Here is a 24,626-nt window from a genome sequence, read left to right as displayed (position 1 = left end):
GCATAATCAGGCCCTTAATGGGAGGAGCAGAAACCTTTCTTTTACACTGCCTTATCTCCATATCCTTTGTTCATGCCAAGTAGCAGCCTGTGAATGCCAGCCACTTTTCTCTACTTCTATCTCGCAAAGGTTGGGTTTTTCAGTTCCAATGGGGGAAACCTATCCTCCCCAAACAGCTGAAGAGATCTGTATCCAAATATACATGTAAACAAACAAAAGCCATCTGTAGGGAACATGCAAATGTTTTTCTCTGGAGCTGCAGTCCCTACACATGTCCTTGAGCCCTGAGGGCCCTGCTGCGGCTTCTGCAGAGGTCCTCCCACCCCCGGAACCAATTTTAAGTGGTGGAAAAGCCCTTCTTGGGGCTGGAGGGCATGGTATCAGAGTAGATTTCATCCCTTTGTCCCTGCTAGGACAGGTAATATGGAGAAGGGATGAAAAGGCAACCTACCCAGCAATGGAAATCCCCTGCTGCTGCTGCCCATCTGCCTTGGGTTGCCCAAGAGGAGTGAGGGGAGGAGCAGAGGTCAGCTGGAAGGGTAGATGTGTGCATGTTTGGAGCTGGATGGAAAGAGTGTCCATGAGCAGGGGAAGAATCATGTGTATCAGTGGGAGTCAACTGTTCAACTGCAAAAAAAAAAAAAAAAAAGAACATGTAAGTGTTTCTGAAGCCCAGCCTAAGAACATCGCCCTTATCTAGGTGTTTCCTCTCACCCTTAAACCTTTCCTCCACTTAAATTTAAATCTTCCTGGCACTATCTTCAACTCATGGCCTAATTCTTTGCCTTTCTACCTGATAAATCTTCTTATAATGTCATTTCCATTCTGTCACCACTTTTTATTCCACAAAGAGGACCACAGACTTGTCTTGGTCCACTGTTCTCAGAACCATTTCTGTGTTGTTTCCCCATGGAGGTTTAAATGATGCTACTCCTGTCTGTGTGGTCCATTAGACACCGGGAGGGGTATGTGCAGTTCTGCTGGTGTGACTCCTCTCCAGTGTCAATTATATTTTAATTGCATTCTGTATAATAAAGAGGTTCAGAAACACAAACTATGTAGCCATAAATAAGCAAAGTTTAGCTAAATTAAATTTTATATTCATTCTGAGGTACTCCAGACCAGAATATACTGAACACTTACGCAACCTCTGACAAGTAAATTCAATGTAAATGTATGAGTTTATATCTTATCCTCTCATTAGAAATCTAATTACACTGCCAGGAATTTGGGTCATGGTCTGTACCATTTCATTTCTGTGAAGTGTTCAGGACAGTTGCTGTAGGTAGTAGGCCTTTGGAGTGACAAACTGCTTTTCCAGTATGCTCACTGTGAACAAAATAGGGCCGTAAACAGTGTAATCAGGCAATGCCCTGTCACAGCATGGCAGATAGGAAATATGAAGTATTAAACAAGAATCGGAAGCTGCCAACACAATTGTCATCAAACAATTAGCTGTTGCAGGGAAGACTCACAGCTGATGCAACTGCAGTGATGTATACTGCGATACACTGACAGAAATGATCCAGCAACATATCCTTCTAGGCTGGTAACCTTTATTAGAGGGGATATTTTGCTGTCCTTTTATGTACCACATTACAGGCTATAGTATCGGACTGGTATCCTCCACGTCATGGAATTATTGTACTGAGACAGGGATGCATCATCTCAAAATGTTCATCAGTTCAAAACTCTGCTTCTTTGGGAGAAGCAAACCAAATTACCAGCAACAAGAACAAACTACATAAGAGAAGCTGGCATTTCACTCCTTTGCTAATGGTTATATTCTGATAGGTTATATGTCAGGAATAATTAGACAGTTTGGCTTATTTCCCATCATATTTTCTCCCCGGTAAAATACAGTATAAGCCAGTCCATAAGAAATGGACATTTTGGACAGAACTATTTCACTAAGACACATGAGGCAGAGTGGTCTTTTATAATTCTGAGTGCAGAATTAAATGTAAACACTGTTTACATTTGAATGTGAATGCTCATAGCGAAATATCAGAAAGGTGTGATTTGGCTCCTGCAGATCTCCGGAGCTTTCTGTGACTGGCATTTCTCCCTGGGGTAATTTATAAACTAATATTCCCTGTTGTGCGAACATTGGCAGGCTTGAGGAGAGAATAGCTCCAATTTTCACTCTAACATGGCTGGCTCACATCCAGAAACTGCAGAAGGAATTTGCCACAAAAATGAGATGAAAGGGAAATTCTTACATATATAGTGTTAATGATACTAGGCACAGTCTAAGCAAAGGTGTATAAAGACAGCACATAGATAAATGAAGGTCTATAATGTGGATTAGCAAGGCATTTACATTAACTGTGTTTACATCACAGCCATATATAATTTGCATGTTGAAAAAAAAAATAGTATAAAGAAAATGACATAAATGAGAAGAACAGCTTGCTAAACCACAACACTAAGTGGACCATGGAAGCTGTGTGGATTCTCTTTTTAAATATGGGAATTTCTTCATCTAGGTCAAAGGTTTCACAAGCTACATGAATCAACAGATATAGTAGGTTTGAAGATGTATACTGAAGCTCTTTGGAACTTCTTAAAATAGAGCAACTGTTGAAAGAAGATACAGTAGCGTTACTGGCTGCCTAGACACCATTCTATTTTAATAAGTGTCAAGGATGCTTTAGGGCATATCAAAAATAAATGGCAGTAAGTAGGTAGGAAGCCAAGCTTCTGTGACTTCTAGCAGAACTGCAATGCAAATAAACTCCAGTGAAGTCTTTCACAACCTCTCCAGGGTTATCTCTGCACCATTGTTTCCAGTCAACAATTTATAACCTCAGATTTGCTGATTATCCTTGTCTGGACTATAGACTCCAGCTGCTAATGCTTTATACAATGTCAGACTTCGGCAAGTGATTAACTGACTAAACTTACTAATTTCACTTCCTCAAAACCATAGTAGTAGGTTTTCTTTAAAAGATTTAATTTTCTTTTATCAGTTTTACCTCTGTGCAGTTCCACTGACTTCAATGAAGCTGAATACCATGTATTAAAAAAAAAAAAAAAAAAACCTTCCAAAATGAGGGAAAAAAGATATTATATCAGGCATTATCCTTCTCTCCTGCACTTCCAGTCTTGCAGTCTGGTCCCATTGCTTCACATAAAAAGTGAAAACGTTTTCAAAAAAAAAAAAAAGCTAGTATTTTAAACAACATAAATACATTTAACCGTTTATATTCAATTATTAGACTTGTTTTCCAAATTGTTAATAAGATTAATTAGTGCTTCCCTATTACTTATGTAATTATTATTTTTTAATTCTAATTTTCTCTATGTAATATACAGTAGAGTACTTATTTCTATGTTACAACAACTACATGAAACTCTGTATATGTATAGGCGCATGTGGAAGAGATTTTGTACAAGAATACATTAAGCATACCAGAGAAGATGTATACTCAAGAGGGAATGTTTCAGTAATAGTGAGGTGTGATAAGGAAATTTAAAACCCCTTGTATGATCACAGTAACATTGATTTGTTTTTATGCAGGAGACTGTGAATTGGTGTCACTGTAGAGAACAGTTAAACACATGGACAGAGCTTCTTTAAGGAACATTTTATTTCCAGCTATGTACATAAAAGATGTTTTATGAGAAGAAAGTTGCTGTAGTCACAGCCTAGCAAACCAAACTTATTAATTAACTGCAGTCTGCACCACTTGCACTTAGCTACGTGCCTTGGCTGACAACACAGCATTCAGTGCTGGTTTGCAAACAAATTTAAATATTCAGCGCACAGCTTCTGGGAAAGAGGCCATCTTTCTTCATGCTGTAGTTTTGGGATGTAACATTTATTAGTGACTTATGTTTATTTCTACTGGCTTTGTGATGCCAGGAGAGTTAGCAGCATTTTGCATCCTCTAAATACATGTATAGGAATGGGGAAGAGAAACATGAGGGATGTAGCAGGGGGAGAAATGTGAAGAGATGCCTGTGCAATGATGGTTGGCAGCACGGCTCTGTGGTCTGGAAAAACAAATTCTGTTTTGTAGTAAACATAAAGGTTTTAAATTCTCTATGTTGGAATGGAAATAATCTCTATTGAAAAAGTTCAAAAAATTAATAAAAGCAAACCCCTTCCCACTCTGAATATTTAATAATGAGCCTCAATCTCTCAGTTTTATCTGTCTCTCCTTTTGCCACTTGACCATTCACCTACTGCCAGGCTCAAAACCTTGACCTCTGCTGTTCCAACTCACCTTCCCTATCCCTTTTCAGATACAAATGATGTATCTGAAAACATCTTCCTTTCCAGAAAAAAAAAAAAAAAAAAAAAAAAAAAAAAAAGATGCTCCTATTATTTATTATTATTATTTATTTTAACTTATTTATGTATTTATTTATTGGTTCCTCATCCTGAGGAGAGCTGTATTTAATTTGCTAGGAAAATTGTGAAAGCTTTTGTCAGGCTGTTTGTCATGAACTCTTGTAGATGACTGGTGTTAACTTCATGCTGCACTCTGCGTAAAGGGTTCATGAACAGAATGACACTTCTTCATACAAATAAATGCATATAATTTTTTTTTTCTTTCTAAAACATAGTTCCTTAAGCAATGTCTTGCTTAGTCCCTATAACATTTGGAACAGCAAGTTGAATGGTATAGAAAGTAAAAAATACACATGAAAGTGAAAAAAGAAAGAATAATCCTAGGTTAGGCAGAGTAAGGCTGAAGTACAAACAATTCTTTAGAAACTTGACCTTATTCCTGGATGAATAACATTCATCCAAAGTGATTGCCATAGTTTAAATCTCTGGACAGTGAATAAAAATAATTTATAGACTCATAGCACCTTTGCTAGTTAAGATCAAGTTTTCAGAAATTTTCCATGTTTGATCTGAAGTCATCAATTTGCAGCTTATACTTCATGAAATTCATCGTGATTCTTGTTTATGTGTATACCCTCTCTTACACTCATGCTTCATCTGTTTTATACTAGCCAAGACTGAATTCATATATTCTAATAAAATTTGTGAAGGAGGGTGCTATGATGGTACAACGTACTTGTAGTGATAAATGAAGTGATCCTTACAGTGTATAAACTTCAAGATGATATGGTGTGCATCTATAAATGTTAGGTACCATTATATGCTCTTCTAGGCCATGGAGACCATTTCTGCTCCTTAGTGTCTAATATAATTTGACTCTAATTTCCTCTACAGAAGGGATTAAACTGGAGTCACCGCCTACCTCCACCTCCTAACACCTCTCAGAAGTATTTGATGTATGAGTTAATTTATTCTGTCTCATAATTAATCATATTCTCCCTCATTGTAAAAATGTACAATGTCACTTACATTGCCTGTGTTCATTTTACCATCAATATAGTAAATGACATTTCCTGTAATTAAGTAGAAATATTACATTAAACAATTAAGATGCACATCTAACAGAAGTAAGAAGTGGAACAGAACCAATTTGATGTGAGCATGCCAATGCCCACCAAAATTTTAACCTCTGTAATCCACACTTGAAACTGCACAACAAAGAAAAGAAGTACACGTAAATGGCATTGCTGGTAATTTGGAAAGTTTGGCAGTCCATCTTGAATCACCTTTAACAGCCCCCATAATTTTGAGAGAGTGTTTCATCAAAAATATAGCATAACTGCAGTCAGACCACATTGTTATTTAGGTTGTCCATGGCACGAGGAGGAGTTTCAGGATGCTACTTCTGTTTTATGCCATGGTCATTATGGTTTTCATCAAGGTCATTATCCTTTCATGTTCTGTTTAGAATGATGGTAATAAAGATGAAAGATACCCAAAATGTGCAGGACCCACTCTAGGGAGATCCTTGATTTGATTTGAAAGTACTATAAAAATGTTCATCTTTAAAATAAATAAATAAGTAAACAAAATAAAATCAATAAAAAGTCAAGGGGTGAAGGAACAGAAACATAGTTGATGAAGCCGAGAAATGCTGTAATGAAAAGAACTAAACTGGGGGGGGGGGATTATTATGATTAAATAAATACATATATAAATAATGGTTAGATGCCTCTATTACCTCCTTTTCCCTTATCATTTTTAACATAGCTTGAAGAAATTTCTCAGACACAGTCTGTTGAGCTAGTAATATACCACACTAAAAGCTACCAAGAGACAATATGTTGAATGTCAAATCTATACCTTTTAAAGGATATTAGACAAATACTTTGAAGAACTGGAACTATCATTTTAGGTTAGACCTGCAGAAAAAAAGATTGTGTCTCTTTCTAAATCCTAATGCTGTCTTTGAGAGTGGTCATCACCAGAAGGAGGCAGAGGACCCTTCTATTACACAGGTGTAATATAAACTGTATCTTCTGTCAGATATCATCTGTTTTCATACAGCAATACTAGTCTCATTTAGATTAAATTGAGCCCTGGAGCACAAGGTTAATGGCTATTTCAATAAGCATTATTGCATTGCTTGTTTACCATTTGTTGTAACTCCAGGAACTATTGTTATCTATGGAAATATTCAGTCTCACTTGGAATCCTCCAAGCATCATTGGTCTCATTTCCTTTGAGAGAGATTTCTACCACCTAATTACACACTGTAGAGAGTTTTCTTATAATGGTTTCCAGCTTGTCTTTTACTTTCCTCAGTGTTATTCTATTTATCAGAGAAAAGGGACATTCTCATTCTACAATGCAAGTAGCATTCACTGTTTCATATGATTTTGGTACATTTGCTTATTCCTCCATTTTCTAAATTAAACTATTTCAAATTTTCAATCTCTTCTCTGGTAAATTTTTTTCTGGTTTGCGGTCATTCCCATCATATGTCTCTGAACACGCTCTAATATATGATATACAAATTCAGGTCTTGACTCTGCAAGATCCTGTACACTTCTTGTGACCCACCACATGCCTAAAGCACACAAATATTCCCTTTTCTCTTGGTAGGACATTTTGTATAATTAAATAAAGGTTTGAAGATGTTGCTGGTTAATGTCTCCCGATATATATAATGTATCTCCCGGTTGTGCCTACAACCAAAAATACACATGCAGTTTTTATTAGTCACCCTAGAAGGACAAACTGTGCAGCTTTTGATTTCAGCCACATACTCACATGCTTAAAAATAAGCCCACTGTTAAGCCTCTGATTCTTCAGATTAATACCAATCTGCATATGTTTGTTCCTGGAAGACCACACACTTACTATAGGCATAAACTATGGCAATAATATACATGGGGAAAAATAAAAAAAAAAAAAAATAAAAAAATATGAAAAACCCAACTGAATTATGAAACCAAATTACAGCTAAATACAATGACAATAAATACTTTTAGCCACAGGCAATAAAATATTGTATCATTAATAAAGCTAAGTGGAGAAAAATTTTGCTTGTCACTTTCATTTATAACTTAAATTTTATACTTTAGCCTTACTTGCTAGCTCAGTGCATTACACATCTCTCAGGCAATTCCCCTCTGGCCCCAGCAATCATGAGTTACTGTGGTTTCAGAAAGTGGTGAACTGGGTAAATGGAAACTGATTTTCAAGGATGAAATAATGGTCTTCAAGACTGTAGAATTTTTAAAGGAAAGACAGTTGAGACAGAGAGACAGCAAGGAATTGATGATATGGAGGTTAAAATTGCAAGTCCTTATGGGTGTGGGAGACAAACTGAGAGGAACTTATGGAGCATACTTTAGCTGTTCTGAGATTAATCATTCATGAGTTTGCACATGCCACCGATAATAGCTACAAATAGCATTGCTCTTGACCTTTCTAGTGACCCAGACACCAAGCCCATTCCGTGTCCTAGCCTTAACAGGCCATTCAAGAGACTTGACGAATTCAAGAAAAGGATGAAAAAATAGATAAAAATACTACTTAATTCCATCACTTAGTTCCAAGGGGAAAAAAATATATAAAAGAAAAAATAAAAGAAAAAGAAAAAAAAAAGGAAAGGAAGAAATAGTGGTAAATTATCTCACAGTTAGATATGCAGCATATCATATACTGGAGCTAGTGAAGAAGCACCTCAGAAACACTATGTTTTGTTTTCTTTAGTAGATGTAGATTGGGATAACCCCATTTATGGCCACAAACAAGAGTTATGGCTGTTTGGGATCTTGTCCTATACATTCTTGGTGTCTCTCTACTTCAAACACCCATTCGGGAGAGATTTATTGGTTAGAGACCCCATATAACAAGTCCTTCACATATTAAATAAATCCAAAGATATTTGAGGGACAGGAAAGAAACAGCTGAAGACAAAACTGTCATTACAACTTTGAAATGAAGCAAAAAACTCAACTGCAATCTTTGAGAGTAAATGAGGTCAACAGATGCAAAAACTAATGGGTAATGTAAAGCTTCCCCTGAGATCTTTCTTCTCCCTGTTACAGAAACTAATCATACTAACTATTGTCCTTTCAGCCACTTGAAAGAATACGGCACGTCTACTAGAACCAGACGTTAATTTTAGTTATGTTATGAGTGATTGAGCAATGAAATAGATCATTTATTATTCTACTGTCTTGTTTTTGTTTTTGTTTTTGTTCTGTGCTTCTACATGAGTTCTCCTTATGCACACACTGTTGTAAACTGCAAAGTAATTTATGGTTTATTCCTCCAATATGTTTCATAGTAAAGTTGAGAATTCTGTTGCAGTAGATAACATTTAATCTAAGGGAGCAGCCTAGAAATAAAAATGAAAAAAGAAAAAAAAAAAAGGGGGGGAGGAGGGGGGGAGGAAATTCACAACAGCTGCAGATGAAAGACACGGTAAAGATTCTGAATAGTCTTGGATCGACTGTCCAAGGGACTAAATAAAAATGTTGTCTATGACTTTGGACTTCGGCACTGACACCCCATAACGTCTATTTCATTTATCCAGTAGTAAAGAAACCCTCACAAAACTATTCCAGAGCAAGAATCCTCACAATTCACAAATCTATAGATTAAACCAGTGCTATTAACAGTACCACTTTATCTGAAATTTCTGTAAATACATCTACCGCACATACATACAACAGCAACTATAGTTGTTTCTAGATTCCTAGTGATTCCCAGGATTATTACTTCAGTTTTCTTCCAACATTCTTTATTTAAGCACTGACTAAAATATGTGAGACTTCCTTGGATCAAGAAAGATTGTTAATGCAGGCTGGAGACCAAAAGGGAAAAAATATTATAAGGATAAACAAATGCATTTCTCACCTGTATCATCTGAACCCACCCAGATTGTAAGAAGCTTATGTTAGAACTTATGTTAGGAAGAGTTACTATTTGCTACACCTACTAATTGGTTTCATTTTTTCAGATAAACCTTTAAACAGAATTTAAAAGTGTCTCTTATAACCTGAGTATAGAATATACTTTTCCTTGCCTATTGCCTGGCATAATTGGCATCTTTATGCATTACCAGGTTATAACAAACTAATCCATCACATATTGTAAGTATATACTGGGGTTCATCCTTCTACTGTAAAATATGCATATATTTAATCTTAAACCTAGTCTTAAATCCTTTAAGTAAATATTTACATGTACTTCTGTATTTATTTAAAGACCTGAATATTAATCTTAAAGATAGAAATCTGCTTATGGAAAACTGAATAATTCAGTTACTGACAGATACTTTCCCATAGGGTTTCATTGGAAATTACCATTGACTTCAGTGGGTGTGTATCAAGCCATTAAAAAGCTGCATGAAAATTAGATATTTGAGTCACATAAATCCGAATTTGATTGAATTTGAATTTATTTGAAGAAAACTTTTCTGTTTGAAACCATGTGATTTAGAACATATTTATACAGCAACAGATTCTGTATCATTAAAAATTGTTTGTATTGGAATTTTGTGATCTGTATGATTAAACACTTAATAATGAGGTCACAGTTTAATCGCTTTGTCTAATGAATAATTTGTCAGATAGTTACAAAAGCTGCCTTTTGCCTTTATACCTTATTGATTCTTACTGAATTCTCAGTGAACAACTCCACACACTGAAGAGAAGAATGTGTCCCCTGTTCCCTGCCTTTTTTTTTTTTTTTTTTTTTTTAAATTCAAGGTCAGTTGTAACTGTGTGTATTTCTTCATAATGAAGAAACAAACATGAACTACAGAGTGACCAATCCAATGAAGTCTTGAAAATGGGTTCTCCAGGCCACCTGCAGTTTTAACTCTATTGATATAACAGATTGCAATAGTATTTCTGCTATTGTTAAAGCAAAACCTAGCGTTAATGTATCAAAAAGCAACTCAGTGGAATGCCTCACCCATTTATGAATGACTGGCTGAGATGTCCTTTTTGGTAGTCATTGATTTATGGATCAAGCTGTCACTTTTAAGCTGTGGTGATGCACCTGTGATGACTTCCAACAAGCACATTCCTGAATGATCTTTGCTCTAATTATAGACACATAGCTGAAGGCAAAAAAAAACAAATGAAATAATCACAGAGCAACTATCTAACAAGGGTACAGAAAGAGAAATAACCATTTACTATGAAGATAATCTACCGTATAAACTCCACAGTCTTGGTCTTGGGTACAATCAATGGACCTGTAAGTTTAAAATGGAAAAAAATATTCTGAAAACTGAGAAAAATATCTAGTTTTCAAGCCATTTGATATGTCTCTCATGTAAGGACTATCCTGGACTGTCCAGTCTTATGGTAACTTAATTTCATCTGAATATTCCAAGGGCAATAACATCTTCTTAGTTCACTTTACATTGTCTTATTTTCAGTGTGTTTTTCTCCATTTCAACTTGTTTTAACATTTGCTTTCAATATTTCAACCCATATTTTCTGTTTCACAAATGATTTTTTTTTTCCCATAAGTCCTCAATTCAGTTAATTTTCCCTGCCAGCAAATACCTGCTTATTATCTTACATAACACAGAGGTCTCAGAAAGCTTGCCTGTTATGAAGAATTACCTGCATCATGGTTTACATCATTTTCATCTCTACTGATCACCCCAGCATCCACATAAGCATTTTGCTCCAGCTGTGCAAAGTATATATTGTCCTTTCTTCCTCACTGGCCAACAGTCTTGAACAGCCAAATGGCCTAATCATGGGCTTATATAATTTGCAAATTAGTATCACATAATATCCTTGCAGATTGTTCTCATCATCTCTGTGATTTGCATGTACTTTTCTTGATAAGACTCATTAGACTTCTACAGTTCAGGATGCAGAGTCCAGTTTCCCAGGCTTAATGGAGCCAATAGATATCTAGTAAACACGGTCAGTAGAGCATAAGATGCCACACCTCTTTTGCTGAAACTAACATCAAAAATACATTGGAGGTAATACATTATAAAAATACCTCTGCCTCTCCATTGACTTTAAAGGGAGCTCACTCACCCACTCAGCTACAGACATTTATGCTGCAGATTTCTAAATTCTGTGGTGCCCCCCCCCCCCCTTAATGACCACATCCTTGTTTCCAGTAGCAGTCAGCAAGTAAAGTAAACAAGAAATGACAAAAAATTCTAATCAAAATTTTAGGCTATGAAATAATTGTCTTAAGAAAGTGGTGGAAAACTATTCATAACATCAGAGACTAACCAGTGTAAAAATATGTTTCTGTGATTAAAAACATTTACCATTGTGAAAGCCTCACATAAAGCAGTTTCATGCTACTGTCTAAATAAAAATTACTAAAGTAGTTAAAACCCACAAATCTTTTATAAATATATTCCAAGTTTCTATTCCATATCTTCACATCACCATAGGGTAGTTATGCTGACATAGCAACTGTAGTGAAATGGGAAAATGAAATAATAGAAATTGAAACTACACCACCAAAGTCTGACTTTATATTTTTCTACCCATTTGAGATGAAAGCTTTTATTTAATTGGCAATAATTACCTTTAATTTTCAAACACAAGCTAATTTGCCTCCAGGCAGTTGAACATGAACACTGTTAGGATGAATCCTCTGTCTTTTGAGCATCTTGAGTGAAATTTTTATTTTATTTTATTTTATATAAATGTGTAGTGATTTATCTGTTAGAAAACCCTTCAGATTCCTCAGGCCTGTTCCCCACTTTAGATCCTAAAAGAAAAAAAAAAAAAAAAGAAAAAGAAAAAGAAAAAGAAAAAGAAAAAGAAAAAGAAAAAGAAAAAGAAAAAGAAAAAGAAAAAGAAAAAAAAAGAAAAAGAAAAAGAAAAAGAAAAGGAAAAAGAAAAAGAAAAAGAGAGAAAAAAAGAGAAAAAGAAAAAAAAAAGAAAAAGAGAGAAAGAGAAAGAGAGAGAGAGAGAGAGAAAAAATGTTTACTTCCCCAGATTGAAAGAAAACACGAGTATGCATTTTACTTCAGATCTTTCCTTGGAAGCATTTATTCTCATGCTCCAAAGACTACTAATAGTTATAGTCAATCCAGAACAATGAAAATAATTAAGCAATATGCAGAAGTAATACGTTCTTATTCATAGTAGTACTGAGATAATAATCACTCCAATATCATAGAATCACGGAATCATTAAGGTTGGAAAAGACCTCCAAGATTGGTCCAATCGTCCCCCTACCACCCATGTCACCCACTAAACCATGCCCCCAAACACCATGTCCAACCTTTCCTTGAACACCACCAGGGACGGTGACTCCACCACTTCCCTGGGTAACCTATACCAATGCCTGACTGCTCTTTCTGGGAAGAAATTTCTCCTAACTTCCAACATGAAACAGTAGTCCAGTAATGTCCCAGCAGTACTTATTCACAAAAGTCAAGTTTTAGTTCAAGCTTGAGTTAGAGGAAGTTGGTGCACTATATTTTCATTTGTGTAATTAAACAGTACCCCACTACCGGAGATTAACAAATTGTGATTGGAGATTTTTGCTTTGGGGCTCAAAATCATGCAACATTATTTCAGCAATGGATTTGATACACTATTCTAGCACCCAGGCAAATAAACAAACAAAAATCAACTAACAATATTGCCCGGTTTTGTGGCAATGAAACCATAGTATGTTACCTTGAAATTTAACAGTCAAATTACAATGGAGGTAAAGGACATTTATGTGCAGACAAAATAAACAAGTAGTGAGCTGTCATCTAAAAATGATCTTCCTCAGAGAAGAAAAAAATGTGTAGGTTAAGAGATCAGTAGAACACCTCCATGGCTCCATTACAGTTGCTCAGGGACTCTCAAAGAAGGCTAAGCAAATCAGATGGACATTAAGAAGCAAATTAGATGGACAGGAACTAAGTTGAAGCTTTCTAGGGAATGAAAGAGATCAGTAGAACACCTTTTAGACATTACTACAGTCTTCTTTGAAATGTTTGTAGCAGCTTGAGATGTCTCAGAAACACAAGAAACTTGCAGAGACAAGGTGAAATGCAAAACAAAGTTAAGAGAGGAGAAGCAATTACTGAAACTACTGTGAAAAACATGATAAAGCTCAATGCTCACTCAAAAGAAGTTATTCTCAGTAAGTTTTTGACCTCACATTAGGCTTCCTCTATGTATGTAAGAGTCTTTCCTTACATAGATTCATGGAGATCACAGCATAGAAGAAGAAATAGAAGAAGAAATAGAAGAAGAAAACCCTAGTTGCTAATTTTATGTTACAGAAATTAAAGGATTAATCACATTCACTCAATGACTGTGTGCTCATGGCACATCCTTAGGAAACAGTATTGTTGCTATCTTCTCCCCCTTTCTGAGAGCTCATCTGTGCTACATGGCCTTTCATTAATTAACAGTGGATGGGCTAAAACAGCACAGTGGTGTCTCTGACAAAGACAAGATGGTCCAAAGTACAGACTGAAGTACTCACATTGTAGAGAAGATGGGTCTGTTTTCATTTGTTCTGTGGGCCAAGGCACGGAAACTCATATCTCTTAAGCTAGTTCCTGAACTCAGAGCACAACTGTGGCATGCTCAAAAGCAGTATAGTATGGCACCATGCCTGAGTGGAGCCCTCAAGAGCAGAAAGACAGAGTATAAATAATTTATAACAATGTCAGGAGCATTTTAGCTGTACAAAATGTGTAAAAGAGCATTCATGAAAATAAGGATCAGGACCAATGTATCTTACTAGATACATGAACAATGCTACTAATCTTCTCCAATACAAAGAGAGGGATTTTTAATGACACCTATTGTGTTTCATTCCCTTTGATTTAAATAATAACCAGGAGACTCTTAGCAAAATGCTCAAACACCCTAATGCACCATTAGGAATACAATTAAATCACAGCAGCGTTAAACATCTCATCAAGAGCTCAGCCAACCTACAAAATTACTTTTCTATCCTTTCATTCCCTAGAAAGCTTCAACTCAGTTCCTGTCCATCTAATTTGCTTAGCCTTCTTTGAGAGTCCCTGAGCAACTGTAATGGAGCCATGGAGGATTGACAGCATTGACAGAAACCCAATTCAGCCTGGCAAAAGTATTTGTCATGCAGATACATAAAGATGCACAAAGCTATAAGGCTTTTTTAGGCAAGTAAGATAAGGGAGCAAGAACAGACTGCAGCTGTGTAGGTACTCTTGTACTTTGACGTACTTTGGATAAAGCAAAGTCTGCCCATCACATATAATTTGCTGTGTCCCTCCCAACCCCTTTTCTCAAGAACACCATGCAAACAATGCTACCTCTGAATCATATATATCAGAGAGAGAGATTACTTCCCTCACAGATAACCAGGGAATTAAAAAAACAGAACCGTGAGTCACAGCTTTTCTTCCAGTCTGTGTCTGAGGTCTTTTGCTGCTGGTCCAAGGCAAAGTCCATAGAGCATTTGCTCCATGGCCACTTCTTCACTGTGACTTTTACACAGGCAGTGGGCAAGTTCCAGCCAACAGACCTCTCTGGAGTACTCTGGCTGCTAACGCAGCTTCCCTCTTGCCCCACTGACACAATCTCAGACCAATCTATAAATAACAAAAAGAATCACTCAGCACTGAAATAAACACCAGGGGCCAGATTGTATTCGTGTAACTAGGACAAGGAATGTATTTGTGCTGATGGTGTTTGTCTTACAATCAGATTGCAGCAATGGGCAGATGTCTGTAACACACTGACCTAGAATACCAAGGAGAAACAGAAGTCAGCCACTGTGTGATCTGCGCTTAAAATTGATAAATGACAAAACCAACCATGTGTTCCTTAGCACCCAACAAAGTTAATTCCTTAGCACCCACTTTCTGAGAAAACCACAATCAACATTTAATTGTCATGGTTTCTTTCTTTTCTTACATTGAGTTTCATCTACTCTGAAGACCGTGCAGCTATACCATTTCCTTGATCTTCAACACTTTGGCCAACTGTTTACTCAGCCTCCCCAGTACTGCTTGAATCATCATTTTGATAAAGATCCAGAAAAAGAGTGGCTGACTTCCCTGCCAAGAAGCACCCCTGAATAAAATAAAATAAAAATGCTTCACATTCCCTCTGTTCAAACACTGCCTGCAGCCGCAGAGTGGGTGACATTACTGAGAACAATGACATCTATTCAAATTTGTAAAGCAAGTATTTGATAGACATGCTTCCTCCAACACAATAACTTCACTGAATGAGCTGTTAGCTTATCTAGCTTTTATGCTTTGAAGTATACAGCTTGAAAAAGTCAAGCACATACCAGCAGTCCTAGACTTCAGTTTATTAGTTCGAGAAATGTTTTAAATTTCACACAGAAAAGGACCAAAAATGTGACAGCTTATTTTATTTACATAGCTTCTGATGATTGAAGGAAGTGACAGCATGCATTAATTTACCATACAGTTACGAGGAGATCTGCAGAGAGCTATGAATTTCTAAGAAATGTCTCTCTTAGTCCACATTACGTAATCTTATTCTTAGTTGTATTCACAATTGACATCCCACAACACTTAATCCTATGGAAGATGTCATTTAACATGGATACATCATGTGCATTTGTCTAAAAGATGAGTGCATGCTGATCAGTGGTATCTCACTATATTTAGGTCTGCAGACTATACCATGCTGATGGCACTAGAAATTATTTTACATACAGTTATTCAAAGGATGCTGGTTATGACAGATTTCTGTTTGGACAGGACAATTCATGAAAAAAAAAAAAAAAAACCTTAAATACCTTACTGAATAAATAAATAAATAAATAAATAAATAAATAAATGTTTTAAAGCTACCCAGAAGCTACTATCTCAATGGGAAAAAGAGGGAAGGAACCAAAGGAGCTGGCCTTAGCTGAACCAGACCAATCTTGCTTTGGGAAAGAAGATGCTTTTTTTGATAAAAGCTAAGAAAATATCCTTGTTGTAATTTGTAACTAAACTCACAAAATCTAAATTATATCAAATGAGAGTTGTTTTGTGCAAATTTCAAATAGTTTGTAATGTTTTCTACTTTTTTTAACTTAATGGAGCTGGATTATTTTTTTTATTTTTTTATTTTTTAAGTTGGGATTGCCAACACCACAAAAGTATTTATACGGAAAGGGAGAGATGACATCTTCTAAGAACATCAGGAGCATTAAAAAAGATTTGCAAACATAACAAATGAGTTTACAAACTATTCACCAAATGTTGCTGTTGGACCTGTAGCAATTCCAGGCCAATTTCCATTAAGTGAGTGCAGCAACTCCACAATGAATACAAAGATATAAATATATATCTTATCCTGTTTAATATTTATTAAAGCAGTTCTCAAGAATTTCTTCAAAGATCTCCTAATCTTTAATTAGCTAGTAATTTAAAGTATTTTGGAACATTTAATCCCAAACAGTTATGACTATATTGTGATATAGATACTGTTTGCATGCACCATTTAACAATAATCTCTTAGTTAATATGAGTTGATAATATTTTGAGCTGATTTTGAGTGTTCATCTATTGTGCTTGGGAAAAAGGTGGGAGTATCTGTTTTGTTAACTAAGATAGTGGAGCCAACATTCTTATTTTGTAATGAAAATACAGATCCATCAGTGATTTCAGATTCCTGTATCTATGTCCAGTCATCCTCAAATCAGCTGATTAGATGCTTTAGAAATGGCCTGTATCATTTTCTGCAATTACATATATTTTCAAATATTTTATTTTTCTTTTTCCATGCATAATTTGTCAATATACTACATATTCTTTGCAATTATTTTGGAGTATTCTGATTTTTCGTTATTATAGATCATATGAAAGTTGTCCTCAACCTCCAGCTGCCTAGTATTAGTCCAGTAATGAATGTGCATTACTGAGTCAATTAAAAATCTATTGAGGTCTGTTGTAAAGTTTGCATTGATAACAACTGGTTTTCTGCAAATAAAAATCTTTTACAGAACAAGAGGAAAATCAGTGCCAACATAGAATATTAATATAAATATTAACTAATAATATTTTTAATATTAAAAACATCTTTTTAAGACTATGACAAGAGCTAAACATCACAGCAATGCCAATTTTGAGGAGGAACACAGGCAATATCTACACTTGGATAAACATTAAAAACAGCCCTTGAATTGCTCATGTAGTTTCACTAAATAGATGGAAAAAAATGGCTTCAAGCACCTATACAAGACAGATCATTAAAATCTAAACAGCTATAATTTCTGTATTCAAAGACTACAAATGCAATAGTTTTGAATGATATCTGTGTTATTTTTCTCCAGTACATTACAGAGAGCTTTCAGCATGCCTGCAGGTATGTAAGTAATCATTACTTACACAGAGAAGGTCAAGAACCATCTAAACTACAGGGGTTCATACAATTCAAACATTTTAACTATTCAACTGCTGCTGATGTCATTATGAAGCATCTTATCAAGTGAGTCAGTTGAGCAGGAAATCAAGAATTCTTCAACTTAAACAATCCCTCAGCAAGGGTTGACCTGCGCAGAAGTCCTGTTTAATGAACTTGTAAACTGCACTGTAAAGTTAAAGGAAAGTCTGACTGCTCGTTTGCTCATTTTCCTTGTTTATATATTCTTTAGGAAACATCTGCTAGCCATTCTGCTGCTTCTTTTTTTTTTTTTTTTTTTTTTTTTTTGTTCCTTTTCCTATTGCTATTAGTTATGGGAGTGAAGGTTTAGGCAATCTTTTAGTCTTTAAAAACTGGCATTTCTGGGTTTACTTGAGGTCACCTAAGCAATGAAGAAACCAACTGCTTGTTGGAATGTAAGCAGGGGAAATGATTTTTCCCCAGGGGGTAGAGTTGTGAACTGGTTATATGGATGGAACAGAAGGGTGCTTTTTTTAATGTTTTGCCCCTCTTGCAACTGTGCCACCAGACATACACAATTCTGAGCCATTAGGATGACTGAAAATGCAGTTTGAAAGATCGACGCAAGCCTGACTGCAACAACGCTGACATTTTATTAACAAGTGTTATATTTGTGAGTTGTGTAGCCCCAACTACACTCTGGAATTTAAAAGGTCACTGCAGACACCAAATAAGGCTTCAGACTTTTAAGACCTGCTGTGAAGGACAGCTGGCAGGGCACACAAAACTCTGCCACAGGGTGATAAAAGAATGAAGTGAATATTTTAGCAGTGAGCTGTCACTAATTAACACAAAATTTATTTACTTGAAAGATAAATATATTTGGAAATGGTAAATGCTCCAGAAAGAATGTTTGGCCATCAATTGTGCAAGTGTTAGCTAAGTAGGAAACACACAGGACGTGCCTTGGCTAGGATCTGAAGCATCAAACCTGACTATCTCCAGACTCTGAGACATGAAGTTGTTGAATCGGTTGATGATTTCACACTGACTCCAGAAAATCTTCTGGGTACAGTGCAATGACCTCTGATTTATACCCTTTTAAAATGAGATTTATACCCTTTTAAAATGAGAGCAGAGTGGCATTTTCTGAGCATAACACCTAACAGTCACACTTCCCTGAAACTCTGCAGCCCTGTGGCACTGACCTGCAGGTGCTGTGAAATGTCAACACTTCAAAACAGCAATACTGGAGAATTTTAATCCAGTGGACAACAAATATGATAGATTAGTAAAGGTGTTTCTCCTACATTTGGCTCTAAGTATTGGGCATGACAGCAGTGCTGGTACTGCTTTTCCCTTCAATCATGGGCAGGGATGCTCAGGCTCTGAAGAGAGAGGTGTAAAAATGAATGAATTCTTTCTTCTTCAAGAATATTTCATATTTGTTCTTTGCTCATTGAGACTTCTAGTATATCTGAAATTCTCACTTCTGTGTTTTTCTCCTTTATGAATGTGAAATAAAACAGGACTGGGGCTTTTTCTGCTAATACAGAATAATCTTATAACGTTCCTGCTAACTCAAGTGACAAGTGAAAAAAGGCCACTGAAAAGATGAAGGCCATGGAAAGACCTGTACAGATATACTGGTACCCAGGGGGACCATACAAATATGAATAATTAGTTATTATAATTTGAAAGTTCTTCTTTGGGAATAACCTTTAAATGCTTCAAACATGATCCTAGGGATTTCCTCTTGAAAGAGGTTCAAGATGGCCATGTTTCCCTAACATTAAGCCAAAAATGTCTCCTTCAGAATTAAATAAATTTGAACCCTGTGGTAAAATAAGGAGAACTAACTGTGGATTCCTCCTAGGAAGACTACATCACATGCCAGCAAATTGAAAGCATGTGTGTGGACACCAAGAACACCATGTTTGGCCACGATGGAAAATCATGTTCTCCCAAACTCCAGCACACAGGAGTTGTTTACATATACTCAGCTCTGGTGAGGCCGCGCCTTGAGTACTGTGTTCAGTTTTGGGCCTCTCACTGCAAGAAGGACATCAAGGTGCTCGAGAGAGTCCAGAGAGGGGCAACGAAGCTAGTGAAGGGTCTGGAGAACAAGTCTTACAAAGAGCAGCTGAGGGAGCTGGGCTTGTTCAGCCTGAGAAGAGGAGCCTCAGGGGTGACCTTATCACACTCTACATGTATATTAAAGGAGGCTGTAGCGAGGTGGGGATTGGTCTATTCTCCCATGTGCCTGGCAACAGGATGAGGGCGAACAGGCTAAAGTTGCGCCAGGGAAGGTTTAGGTTTGATATTAGGAAAAGCTTTACCAAAAAGGGTTGTTAGGCATTGGAATGGGCTCCCCAGGGAAGTGGTTGAGTCACCATCCCTGGAGGCCTTTAAAATACGTTTAGATGTAGATCTTAGTGATATGGTTTAGTGGAGGACTGGTTAGTGTTAGGTCAGAGGTTGGACTCAATGATCTTGGAGGTCTCTTCCAACCTAGACAATTCTGTGATTCTGTGTTCATGTGCAGTGGCCTCTTCTCAGCAAAAATACCTTTGAGAACTGCCATCCCAGGATGCAGACGTGCAACACTGAACCTACTCAAGCTACTCAGTAAGAAGTTAAATTGCAGGACAAGTGGACCACACAGTAAGAAACTGTCTGCACATGTACATCACTCACACTTGTAAATTACCAAAACCTTGCAGGCAATGGAAGACAATCATTTTAAACAGACTTGATGGGCAGCCTACCCAGTCATCAGAGGAACTGGAAAGCACATACACAGGAACTCCAGGAAGGAATCCAAGCCAGTGACAGAGACATGGTGCTTATCAAGGTGCTGACTGAATGGATTCTACTGTGTTAACTGAGAATCTATCTGCTTTTGCCAGATGTTAAATAATTAACCTCATCTCAGCATGACATAATTTATTCTTAATGTCTTTTTTTTTTTTTTTTTCAGACTCTTGTTTCAATTTAAACAATTAACCAAAAGCCAAGAAATAGATGTAGGCCTTTCCATATGTCATCACACTTTGTTCCCAAGTGAGAATGTATATGAGAACTACATATTAGAAAACCCACCAGTAAGATTGCCTTGGTTCTTTGGACCACTAGTATCAACTGAAATCTGTTCAGTGCAAAAAGACTGCAAATGGAGATGAACCTGAAACACTGAAGCAGCACCTCAGGTCGTTTACAACTCCGGAATTATTCAGTCTACAGTACCATTTAGTGAAGCTTTGGATGCTTAGAAGCCATTCATCAGAGAAAATCCACTGGCACATATCAGTGCTCAAGAGCTGCTCCTCTGCTGGAAGCTGTGCAAATAAGAATATCAAAAAAATTCAATATTATCCTAAGACACCCTGTAACAAAGAAATTCAGCAGTCACAAAATCTAGACAATGGATCACCTTTTTGAGTCTCTGGAATAACACACACAGGGAAATTGAATGGAAACATGAGATTGTCCTTTTTTCTGCTTTTCCCTTACATATCTTAAATTCTAAACACATTACACTATACAGTATAATAAAACCTCAGATGCACTAAAGCATAGTCTATAGGACTGAAAAGAGAAGCAAAGAAGTGGGCAGTCTCAGAATGGTTTTCTTTGTAATTGCCTACTGCAGTTGGAATGAAACTTTCTACTTAAATTATGCTTTACTGCTGTTTGGTTGTTGCTTTTATTTATTTATTTATTTGTTATTATTTCAAAAGTGCAGAGACACTGCCAAAATTAAATATTTAGACTGCAGTCAGTGTTAAATGGCAGAAGATGATGTGCTTACTTGTAGTACAGTATCTCATTAAATCATGGTCTAATCAAGCCATAAATGAAACATGTCAAGGCACTGGTTAGCTAAACTGTCTCATTATCTGATCTCCACTTTCAGAAAAATTCTATAAAGACCAACATTAAAAGTGGGAAAATTTTTGTTTCAAAGAGAATATCATGGTGAATAATGCATAGTTATGGTAGCAGGTTACTTCAATGTCCTCAGGAAGGGTTTGAAGTTTAATTCTGCACAATGCATTGTACTTCAGAGAATTTTCAACTTATATTAGCTTAATAGAAATTGAAAATAGCAATGAATCCACATCTGAACTAAAAGGTTCCATCCTACCTATTGATCTGTGTTCTGTTGAATCAGTACTTGATTCCAGCAGTCATCAACCTCTGACTCTCAACTTGCAGACAATATGTCAGGTCTGCCTCTGTGAAGGTCTTACTCTGTCCTATATTTCATAGTACATTCTGAACAAAGATGTTGACACTACTGAATGTAGGAAATCCATTATCAGTAAGTCCACAATTCTTTGCAGCTTCCTTTCATATCTTCTGAAACCTGCTCTTCTTCTTTGTAGAGCCAAGGCTAGAAGAGGAGACATGAAGCACAGAGAAATCTTTCTATCATGGCTTTGCTTTAGAAGTGAGAAGAAAGACATTAACAGTGTTGGCATGATTGAGGTGATACATGTATAAACTCATCCCATATTTCTCCGTAAATTAACCTCATTAGAAATCTTCAGCATCTTGTGTCTCCTGGCTACTGTCTCTTAATAAATAGTTCCTACTAACATCTTCTGCAATAATTATATCATCTTTATATCATAAATATATCATAGGATGGCAACCAATTCTTATGTACATTGTAGGAAAAATCTGACAGACAGCATCTTACACAGGAGAGGTTGAGGAAGAGAGGCTGAAAATTCTTATAAATATTATCACGGGATCTTTAAATGTCCAGATGAACTAGACTTGACCTCCATCATTAGCATATGCTCCAAATAGCACAAAAAATACGGATAATAAATGAAAGCAAATACTATTAAGTATAAGGGAAAAGTATAAAACACTGACCATTTTGGAGAGCTGCAGGACTAAAATGACTTTTTTATAATGTTGGACAGTTTTCTCAAAATAAAGGTTTAAGTTTCATAAGCAGAGAGCTTAACTTCCAGCATTACAGAAGTAATTGGGAATTTTGCCATTGACTTAATGGATCATGTTTTTTTTTAAAGTGACTGAAAGGGAGGAAAGTGTGTAATGTAGTTAGCATTTGGAGGAAAATAAAGGAGTGTTGAATTTGCTGGAAGATGTCCTGGAAGGGTAAGGTTGCAAACATGAAGCATATGTGTAATCTGAAGCAAAGAGACTCCTCACATGCATAAAGCTAAGCACATTAACAAGTTGTCATAGAATTAGGGTCTTGAATGTTCTCTGTGAGGTCATATGCCTATGTCTGCTTGCAGCACACCCCTATCACCATGTCTGTCATTTCTAGATTTCATTCAAAGACAGCTATTACATTAATCTTGGTAAGAATAATGCACCATAACTGATTTTTATTTTTTTTTTTTCCTCCCAGCTTTCTGAAATCTTGAAAGACTTTCTCTTGATTAAGTTTTTCCTTTTGGAAATGAGACTCTAAACAATGAGAGAGAGAGGTTTACATAACCTTTATGTTATGCTCACAAATTCATCTTATATCATGGTTGGTGGCCAAAAATTGTAAAATTTATCTATCAGAAATACAACTTAACTTTTTTGGTTTTCTGATATCATTATGTTGTACAGTACTTGGGTTTACTTTTAAACCAATTGAACCTTTCTTCCCTCAAAATTAATAAGTTTCAAAACTAATATTCTTAGACTTCAACAAAATTTAATCATTCTGTAGGGTCTTTCCAAGACAGATCACAGATCACATTTAGGAAAACAAACAAACAAACAAACAAACAAACAAAAAACTCTATTTTTTTAATCACTAAACTGTAACAGTGAAGGTTACCCAGTCAGTGTTTGTTCTAAAACATGAAAGTAAAAGAAACAGAATTAAAAATGTAAAACAGGCAATATATTGTATTTTTCTATTTCCAGAACTAGTTTCCTTGTTTAAAAAAAGGAAAGTCACAAAATGACAGTCTACCCAACTTCCTAGAGCAATGAGTGATATTTATGTCTGTATTAAGTCAATATTAATAATATGCTTAATTACTGGCAAATGTTGGAGTCATTCAAAACAAAATGCTGCTGTTGAAGGCACTGAAGCATATCCCTGACTTTAAGTACAAGAACTGTGCTCAAGCATGTGCTTCATGTCTGTGGGCTTAGCCGCATGCCTGGGACCTAAGTTTTGGTAAGTATTGCCCATACCACGTATAAGCAATGCTTTAGTCCTGATGCTACTATGAATTGGAGCAGCTGCAACCTTCCAAGTTTCTAGAAGCATGTGCAGGAAGCAGTGTAAAAAAAAAAAAAAAAAAAAAAAAGAGAGAGAGAGAGAGAGAGAGAAATCTCCTCATTTAAGGAAATAATATGCCTGTCTGAATGTCCAATATCATATCAACTACTATATACATCAGGCAACATTTTACTGCTTTTTTATCACAGTTGTACTCTTTATCATGTTTGCATACCATCTCTTCCCGACAATGTAGTTCTCCTGCAGTTTATTCCCTTGCTCTATCTTTGTTGTCTTGCTGTGTAAGTATAATAAATGCATAATACGACTGGTATTTCAGCCAGCAAAACCAGCAATCGTTCTCGCTTGCTGACATTTCACCTTTGACTCACCACCTTGCAATCCTGCTAGATGAAGTACTCCAGCGATCCCAGGCTGCGGTCGGGGCTGCAGGCAAGCAGGTGACAGTTCTGAGACATGTCACTGGTGACATCGCCAGGGACTATGCTTGCTGGTGGCCTCTGCTGAACATTACTTGTTTCAGTGGTGCTACAGATTGGACTAAGATGATATTGAGTGTCACTGAGAGTTTAAAAATATGTTTCAGACATCCTCATCACTTTTTTTCAACTTTTGCAAATGGAGCTAAAACTTCACTTCTGTTTGTCTCTTTCCCCAAGTTGAGTTATGTCATGAATCAAGTGACATGGATATGGCTATTTAAATCCCATTCAGATGATCTGAAGAGTGTCTAAAATATTCTGCAAGATTGTTTTGTTCTGAAACAATT

At 36.3% G+C, this 24,626-nt stretch overlaps 1 long non-coding RNA gene across 1 annotated transcript; it reads right to left on the bottom strand.

Moving 5' to 3' along the window:
- Positions 1-352: 352 nt before the first annotated feature.
- Positions 353-24,365, bottom strand: LOC309875516. Its single transcript, XR_014317045.1, has 8 exons — positions 24,218-24,365; positions 21,773-22,021; positions 20,872-20,963; positions 11,858-12,043; positions 10,918-11,217; positions 10,499-10,541; positions 10,256-10,403; positions 353-627 (listed from the first exon to the last, which is right to left on the bottom strand). It is a non-coding gene; the product is annotated as an uncharacterized lncRNA (long non-coding RNA).
- Positions 24,366-24,626: the final 261 nt, after the last annotated feature.

This window comes from Aythya marila (assembly GCF_965140915.1).
Source record: "Aythya marila genome assembly, chromosome: 2".
NCBI classification, from domain to species: Eukaryota; Metazoa; Chordata; class Aves; order Anseriformes; family Anatidae; genus Aythya; species Aythya marila.
The sequence above is the reverse complement of the archived record's forward strand: the minus strand, read 5'-3'. Positions and strand labels throughout refer to the sequence as shown.